Genomic DNA, 9,577 nt, shown 5'->3' on the forward strand with positions numbered 1-9,577 from the left:
CCACTGAGTGCTGGGATCCTTTCCGTTGGCCTGTAGTGCTAATGTGTGGATCAATATTGGGGGAATAACATCACCACTCACCATAATCAAAGTCCAAATTAAAAATATATCAGAAATAAAGATGTATGGAGTGAGATTTTGCGCTGTGTCCCCAACAGGTGCAGCACAGATGTAATAGCCCAGGGTGAGTAGGGGGGATAAGGCGGCTTCCAGACAACTTTGCACCCTCCTGATCCTGGGCTAATTGGGAGTTTAGAGAGGCCACAGTGTAATTTAGACAGCCTAGGGTGCCTAAGTCCAGGCAGCCTCCCTGGGCTGTCCTATTAGCTACAATGTTGCTCAGAATCTCCACAGATGTGTGTGATGCAGGCAGCTCTAACCCCAATGAACCCACTGTGTCCCCACCATCACCTATAACATACACCCTCTCCACCATGATCTACCAAGGCTTGTGAAAGGTCCTCAGAGGACAGCATTATGGCTGTCTGCCAAAGTGTCTGTCTGGCTTCCTCATGCAGAAACAGGGCTTGTAAGGTCCCTTCATATGGCACCAGCCTTTTTATTTGACATATAGGGGACAGAGCAGGGTGAGGATCTCACCCACCGTGAATTTTTATGTCCCAAATTAAATGGGTACTTGCCTCTTCTTTGGGTGTCCAAGATGTGGATGCCTCTAACTTTCTGCCACAGCTGTCCCTCTATCCCCACAGCTTGATGCCTTTTCATTCCCTCTGTTCCTTTCGTTCATGGTTCCCCAGCATCTGTCTACAACAATAAATTCAGTCAATATTTCCTGTTCCATGCTATGCTTGCAATAATAAAAAATAATGGTCAGTCTATCAGAGGGACAATCCCTTTCCTTCCTAAGACACTGTTGATTGTTTCTCATTTACTAAGGATTATGATCCTTTTTTTCCATTTCAATACTGATAATCAAAACTTTTTTTAAAGTGAAGTTAACGGATGATGCTGATGAGGCATGTGGAGATAAAGATGGATAATCTTCTTGAGTGGTTGAGAAAAGGATGCTCAGCTCCAATACCACAGTGATAGGAATGGTATAAATATTCATATAGGTAGGTAGATTAGCTGTCTACTTGTCATTTTCATTGAATAGAAAAATTACTTGATTAATATATTAGTAGCAAGTAAGGATAGGATATTATGCAAGTGACAAGTACTGGACTATAAATTGTGAAGGAAGCACGTGGAGGCATTGCACATGAATGCATACAAAGTGTTCTAGATAAACAGTAAGGCAAGGAAGTTAATCAATCACATTGGACAGATTTTATTTGTATACAACATGCACCTTAGGAACTGAACAGACGATGGACAGTATGTCAGCACAAAATCACTTCCAGCAGGGAAGGAAGACAAGAATAAGGTGGAATGCTTCTCTCCCCAGAACTGTGCTGAGAATTTTTCTGTGAAATGCTCTTAGGAAGCAATTTCAATTATCCCACATTTCTAACAGCATGTTTGGAAACAGTTATGTATCCCAAACACAAATGATAGGAAAATTTACTGCCAGAGTCCTCCATAATATTGGACACTTCCACAACTTTCATCTGAGAATCTCAAAATGTTTTGCAAACAATAGTTGGGCCTCAACAACCTTTATGATCAGCTTATGGCTTGATAAACTGTGGCACAGAGATTACTCCATTTGACATAGTTTACACAATGGCAGACTCATTTTGTGGAAAAGCTGGACATGATCCCTACAGTCCTGACTCCTAGTCCCTCTAGCTCTAACTAATAGACAGCACTCCCTGAGTGGTGCTGCAAAGTTTTATGGATACTCTTCTTAACACCACAGTATTACCGTGAAATGTAAAATGAAATTGTTTCCTTTTCTTCAGCATCTTGATATGTGTGTGAGAGATGTGGATTCCAAGGATACAGGCATTAAGAGGCTTTTGGCCTTCAAATTGAAATGCTACAGGCAATTGCTGCATGTTAGCAATATCTCACACAACTAACAAAGAGGTAATCACCCAAATGTACAGTAGAATCAGAGTGATACCTGACATCATCAAGATGCTCAGAAAAAGAAAACTTGAATTTGTGGGACACATGGATTAGAGGAGCAGAGGAAGATTGCTGAAGGAAGTTTTGCAGGGACTGGTACTAAGTGCCAGGGTTAGCGGCATCTGCAGTGAGTGTGGTTCAATGATGTGGCTGACTGGACAGAATGCAGCATGGCGTACTTCTCAAGCTGTGTGAAGACCACAAAATGTGGAAGAAGATTGCTGGCCAATAATTCTCATATGTTGTGTTTACTGTTCATTTGAAGTGACTTTTTATGGTGCTTTGCCCTATGAGAATAAATAATAGTTCTTCACAGATGTTACTCATAGCAACCAACCAGCGAATGTGACACTGTGACACAATTCCCAGAAATTATACTCTTCAGAGAAGTACTGAGTATTGCATCACATTGCAGTGGTACAGTATGTGCATGTCAGGACAGATTAAGTCTAAACATACCCTTTAACCAAACACAGAGCATCCCTAATAGAAGGAGGGGGGAGAAGAGATTCAGATCACCAGTTTTCCAGCCCCAAATTTTTATTCTCAGAAATGAGGGGCTGCTTTAGAATGCAGAGCTGCAATAGATAAATCCTATTTCAATTAAGCACTATGTCCATGAACATTGTGCAGGTATTTCTGCATATTCCAATAGCTACTCAAAGAAAAGTCATTTAAGTCAGCATTTCAATCAAATGGAAGGAGTGGGATAATTAGTAAAGGGATTTTTTTTAAAGTGGAAATCTACTTTTTAATATGGCTATACAGTATCTTCCTTTAACATTATTCCACATATTTTTATGAGAATCCCTCAGTTGCCACATCCGAACTAGGGCTGGCTGGAAAACAATAATAATTCCCCTTCAGCAAAAATTGAGGTTTCAGTTTTGTTTCCAATGCAAAATGAAAATGAGACCTGTCAAATTTTGTCATGAAAAAACATGAGCGCGAGAGAGAGAGAGAGAGAGAGAGAGAGAGAGAGAGATCCACCGCAGAACTGCCAGTAGCATAGGGAATTCTGGATCAGGCAGAGCAGGGACAATCCTCAATCTCCCATATCCAAAGCAAGTTCCCTAACCACCACTCTATTGGCAATTGTGGGAGTCTTGCTCTTTTCTTATCCTCTTGTCAAAACTGACACATTTCTGCAAAAAACATTTTAGTTTGGATGAAGTACCATTTTGAAACAGAAAAAAGTTTTATAAAAAGTTTTTTGTCAGCTCTAATCCTCACACGCTCTCCTGGTATTTACTAAACACCAAACTCACTGATATCTACACATTACAGAATTTGATATCTACAACAGTTCGGGCCTCTCAAAATTGGGTGAAGATATATTTTTCCACATAAACCTGTACTATTGCTACTACACAGATGCTATGCTATTGTGAATGTGAGAGGAGGTAGTCCACAAGGCAACTGTTCAATTACGTGAAGCACAAAGTGCAAACATTTTGAGAGCTTCTGGTCTAAAAGAATCAGGATGAAACTCCTCACCTTGTTTGTCCCTAAAAAGAGAAAACTCTGTTCCTCTGTTAGATCATGCTAGGCAGTTATATAATTCTGCTCAGTAGCACCCTTTATCTTTGTGAGGTGTCAGCTGTGTAGCCTATAAAAACTACAATCTCTGAAAATCCAAGTGTTAAATACTTATTAGGTACTGTCAGATGTTCCTGCAGGCACACCCACGCATTTTGATCATTTGCAGGAACATTCCCAAGAAATTGCCGTGGGAACACACTGGTACACGCATTCCAGTAGCAGTAGTGGCGACAAACCAGCACAGCTCTATTCAATTTTAGTTTTGATGCTGAAGAATCACATGCACAAAAGGAGACCCATGCCAGATAAGTGAAGTAAAAATAATGTGTATGATGTACAGCAGGGTAGAAGATTTGACAGCATTAATTTGAAATGGCCAGCCTACTAACAAATGGTGATGGGGAATTCAACATTGGGCGGGGAGGGGGAAACATTTTGGTGGAAAGAGTTGTAAAACAAATAATAATAATTACGAGATGTTTAAAGCTGCCCAGAAGTTTGGAATGTTAAAATAGGGCCTGACATTAATAAATCAGTGGGCAGAGCAAAGATGACGTGGTCAAAGATACATGATAAATGCAATTTAGCACATAACTAGCATCAGAGACAGTGAGTCAGATGTAATGTGCATTCAAAGCTTGGCAGCTAGGGCTGTGAGAACAGTTCAACTGGAACCCTGAACCCACATGAAGCCAGAGTATATTTTGGTTCTAGTCCTGCTCACAAACCTTAGTCCAGGTTCTTGAACAGTTTGCTGACCTGGACTGGTGCTATATGTATTACTCAATCTCACACAACTCAAGTGGTAACTCACTGTGCCCTTAGCAGCTACATGCTGGATAAATTAGGAGGCTGGAGAAGGGTTTGACTGGACTATCTGGGGTATTTTTTCCAGGCAGTTTCAGCACTGTGCTTGGTAAGCTATTGAAGTTTCTGGTCAAACTTGTCACAAAACAGTTGTAATATCTGTGACCTGCTCACCTTTCTTTGCTTATTTTCATGGCTTTGTAACAGAGCATTTAATGTATTATCACAACTTTCCTTCCAGGCAGCTGGTAGTTCTTCTTGAAGAAGGCATTCAAGCAATCAGCTGCAGCCCTCTGGGGGTGGGAGTGGGGGGGTTAATGAAGAGTGTACGTGATGCAGTTATTTTTCCTACAGATGCAGCATGTTCTTTCATGATGGTCCAGTTTTCCCCAAGACTGGCCCACAAAGGAGTTTAATGGTCCCATTATTGGTTAGAGGCTAGTTGTGAGGAGCCCATTTGAGGTACATGTCAAAATCTTAGGGGTATGTATTCAGCTTTGCCCTCTCTTAGCTAAGGCCTGAGGGGGAACTGCACCAGCAAAAGTTGCTGTTTCCCAACCCAGGCATATGAAGAATCTTTCTCCTAATTTAATCACCTTGCCTGGCTATGAACAAGCAGAAGCATGGCCCAGCTATTCAGCCAGCATTCAGGCAGAGTTATGTTGCTGCCTCTGCGGGCAAAGTCTTTGTCCATCTATACCTAGCTTCATGGTAATGATTCTCAAAAACACTGTTGACTTTTTAAAAAAATATTGTTTTGTGTTTGTTGCAATAAAAAGAACAATTTGGCAAAATTGATATGAATTCGCAACATGTTTTGGTGTCACCGTATCTGCATTTTTCGCTGTAAAAAGGTTTCAGCCAAAAAAATTTCACCCAGCTCTAGTCATAGCCCTTATTCTTCTCCCCAGACACACTAGAACATACAAAAGTCATACCTCTGTCACTCCTTGTTGGCTTTCCTCATCAAGTTACCCTTAAAATTCCTGAAGGAAAGGACAAAAAAAAAATTTGAGCCCATCTTAGTTTACTTCATAGGTGATTATTATTAAACACACAGTATAACTGAACAGTTTTCTCCCTGCAACATTCCCATTAATATGTGGCTTAATAAATCATGGGATCTCCTGTCCAGGGAGGAACTCACCAGTATTAGAAGAGTTACATACTGTCTAGCTATTTCCTTGAAAATTAACATCTATTTATTAAACACATAGACGTTACCCAAAGTTTGCATCAACTACTAAGTCAAAATGTTTCATCTTCCTAGTATAATAAGCAGTTTTGTTATTCCTATTATTTTTCTTTAATATGCATGTTGTATGATAGCTATCCTCTCAATATTATGAATACAAGTCATGCTGCTTTCCTTGCTCAAATAATTCACTTAATTTAATCTAAAGTGCCTCTCCCACCTTAGCTGATAACAGATGACATCTTCCGAATTGCGTGAGGATATTTTATGCATGGCTTTGTTGGCAGCGGTGGGTAAAAAATGGAATAGGGGACACAGGTTTTCAGACACTTAGAGGCAATTGTCGCATTCAGGAAATGGGAGCAAGGGAGGATAAGTGTAGTAAGCTGTGTGTTTGTCATCCTGCCTTCTTCTAATCTTATCTGATTTGACCTGGAGTCTCTGAACACCTGTTGCATCATGGATTTTAGCACATGGGACAGCTTGTGGGCTCTATGTCATATGTTTTAGTCCAGCAACACAAGCACAAGCCTGTTGTTTGGAGATTTTGAGCAGTAAGCAGAACTGTGTGGCCCTGGTGACTTGTGTGCATGAATAACTAGCTGCATTATTTTATCATTGTTCTTTGTATTTAATTCTGAGTGCCATGTGAGGTAGGAATAGCCAATTCTGATCACATGTTTGTATTGGGGGGGAGGGGAGATGTAAATCAGATATCACCAAATAGCAGGACTCATCAGCACCCAGATCAGAATACTGAGATACACCCCCATCCCTATTAGAACTCATTATCTAAAATATGAGTTAGTAATTTCAACCACCCCAGACATGTTTCAGCAAAAAGCTCTCATTGAGCTGTTAATATCAGCTCCAGCCCACAGAGGCATCCGATGTTACACTATGGCTTCAAGTGAGGGGACTGTAAAATGTCAGCTGAAGATGCTATTTTACATAAAAGCAGATTTTTCAAAAAAGGGAACTAAAACCATTAACCTTTTTCTAACTGCTGTGTCTGAAAAGCTGTTCAACTAAGTCACACTGCTTTATAAATTAAATCCTCATTTTGGCCCTGTTCCAACATCCATTCAAGTCCATGAGAATCTTTTCACTGAGTTCAGGGACTATTGGAGCAGGCTCCTTGTATCAGTGATAGGAAAACCTTAGAAAAAAATCAGAGATTGGGTTAAGAATGGATGAGCATCCCAAAGTTCAAGATTTAGCCAAAGCCTATTCAACCTTTCCCAAATCCTCATGAACCTACAAAGTTTGGCTTGAAATCTCACAACAGGTTGTTATGCAATATTTCCAAAACTCTGCCTCCTCTATTGAATGAAATATCATAAGAACAGTATGTCTACTCCTATATAAACATTTTAATTTCCTGCTTCTGCTGGATACTGGAAGCACAAAGACAAGGAAAAATGGTAGCTGAGGGAGGAGTTCTTCCATCATTTTTTAATGTTTTTATAAGGTTGTTCACCACTGTGGTAACACCTAGTTTCAGAACCATGGAAGTGGGTTTCAGAATGGGAAAGTTCTTCAGAAAGTTCAAAGAGTTTTCTAATTTCATCTGATATAATTTACCCATCTATATCAACACGTCAAATTTCAAGAAAATGGTGCGGCGAGGGGCTGGAGGGTGGGGAGAGAGAGGATACATTCCAAGAATGAAGACGTGTTCAATGGAAATACTAACTAGTCCTGCTGGTACACACTCCACACAAACTAGAGTGCCACTTTGTCCTGTTACTGTTAACTTGTTCCCTGTGTGCTCGAACAAAATAATGGAACAACATGTAGCAAGTAGCCAGGTGGACAGGAGACATCTGCATGGGGGTGGGGAAGGAAGATGGGGGCGGTGATAGGGAGAAAAGTGAAATGGGGAGACTGAAGGGAAGGAAAGAGGGTCAGAGGCTGCCAGGTGGAGTGGAGGGAAATGAGAAAGTGACAGGAGATCTAAGGGAGAGAAAGAAGTGGGCGACTCTTTAGGCTTGTCTCTGGCACTCTAGAGTCTGAGCACTTCACAAACATGGAGGATTTTTGTTCTTGCAGCATGACTGAGAGGTAGGGAAATGTCATTATCCCAACTGGACAGCTGGGAAACTGAGGCACAGATATTAAAGGACTTGCCCAGGATCCATAGCAAATGTGACAAAGCCAGGAATGAAACCCAGAACTCCTGGTGCCTTAACCACAAACCACCTTTTCACTTGGAAAAAGGGGGGAAAACAAAGTCTCTGAACATGTAAATATACTTGGAGTATGCCCCACCCTCAGGCTGTTAACCTAATGCTCTCCAAGATGACTGGATGCACTTAAATACTAGAGAAAGAGAGAGAGAGAGTATGCAGTCGCTTTGGGTATTTTGCCATTTAGAAAACAACTAGTCACTAAAACCGAGTCCACCAAATGTGTGAACCTATTGGAGATGGATGGCAGGAGAGAGATCACTTGATCATTGCCTGTTAGGTTCACTCCCTCTGGGGCACCTGGCATTGGCCACTGTCGGTAGACAGGATACTGGGCTAGATGGACCTTTGGTCTGACCCGGTACAGCCTTTCTTATGTTCTTATGCTTTGTACATAGAATCAGTCACTGTAATATTATTTACTATTTGTATTACCATAGTGCCTAAGAGTCCTAATTATGGCCAAGGACCCCGTTGTGCTAGGTGCAGTACAAACAGATTGTTTTTATTTTTGATTGTTAAAAAAAAGTTTTCAGTAAGTGTTCAATTTACAAAAAAAGAAAAGCCCAAACATTTGTAACCCCCCAAAATATGGGCATTTTTTCATTTTAAAATGGTTCAATGAAAAAATTTCAGTTAGCTCTACTTACTATCAATTAGAGATTGGCTTGAATCAAAATGTCACATCCAAATGCCCCACACTTTGGGATTCAAAATAAAAACTCAGATCCTGATTTTACAAATGGCCCCAGCATTTATAACTGATTTAACCAAAACCCCAGATCCAAACATCCCTGAACTTTGAAGTATTAGAAATCCCAATCCAGATCCAAATTTTACATCTTAAATCATATCTCTATGGTTTCACCAAATTTATCCCAGGCATAATCAGACAACTCAACTGATCTCACTGGAGTAATTTTCTCTTAGGCAGTGTCTGCATGTGATACCTTGTGCATTATTACTATCATAATAAACTAGGTTGTTTTTGTTTATTCACATCAGCTAACTTTAGTGCATGCGAGAGGATTACTTACCTCTGACAGTGGGTGAGGTGCTGCCTGTCGTTTCTTCTCCCGGTAAAATAGGTAGTTAACCTCTCAGGCCAAATCAAAGGACTTCCCTTTCTGTGGTAAACTAAAGTACAAGAGAAAACATTTCTCTGTGAAGGACTCGGACGTCATTCACCCGCCTTGGGTCAGAGCCCTGTTCCAGGGTCTATGGCCTTGGCTACACTTGCAGCTGTACAGCGCTGTGAGGTAAACCTGTCTTCATAAAGCTGAGTAGCGAAAAGCGCTGCAGTCTGTCCACACTACCAGCTGCCAGCGCAGTGGTGTGGCCGCACTTGTAACATTTGCAGCTGTGTTGGGAGCGGTGCATTATGGGCAGCTATCCCAGCATTCATGTGGCTGCAACGTGCTTTTCAAAATGGGGGGGTGGGTGGATTGTGACAGGGAGTGTGGGGGGAGAGAGAGTGCTTTTTGGAGCATGTCAGCTCTCTATTTTGCAAGTTCCAAACTCCCGGCCCTCTGCTCATTCGTTTACTCACTCAAAGCAAGCTGCAAATTGTTTGCTTTTCTCTGCAATAGGAGCTTTGAAACCGACACTTCCACATTCCTGCAGCCGGTCACAACAATGGAGAGAGAAGAACAGGAGTACTTGTGGCACCTTAGAGACTAACAAATTTATTAGAGCATAAGCTTTCGTGGACTACAGCCCACTTCATCCGAAGAAGTGGGCTGTAGTCCACGAAAGCTTATGCTCTAATAAATTTGTTAGTCTCTAAGGTGCCACAAGTACTCCTGTTCTT

The 9,577-nt window shown here is 41.2% G+C and overlaps 1 long non-coding RNA gene across 2 annotated transcripts in view; it reads right to left on the reverse strand.

Annotated features, from left to right (window-relative positions):
- Nucleotides 1–649: 649 nt before the first annotated feature.
- LOC117878681 overlaps nt 650–9,577 on the reverse strand; it is a 17,324-nt gene continuing 8,396 nt past the window's right edge. The window contains exons 2-4 of one of the 2 annotated variants that reach the window (XR_004646055.1): nt 8,805–8,904; nt 5,322–5,369; nt 650–765 (exon numbers count right to left, since the gene is read on the reverse strand). This is a non-coding gene — a long non-coding RNA (uncharacterized LOC117878681). Of the gene's footprint in view, nt 766–5,321; nt 5,370–8,804; nt 9,075–9,577 lie in introns of those variants that run through there. The other variant, XR_004646054.1, reaches the window with a different exon arrangement.

The sequence above is a fragment of the Trachemys scripta genome, chromosome 6 (genome assembly GCF_013100865.1).
Source record: "Trachemys scripta elegans isolate TJP31775 chromosome 6, CAS_Tse_1.0, whole genome shotgun sequence".
In the NCBI taxonomy this organism is placed as follows: Eukaryota; Metazoa; Chordata; order Testudines; family Emydidae; genus Trachemys; species Trachemys scripta.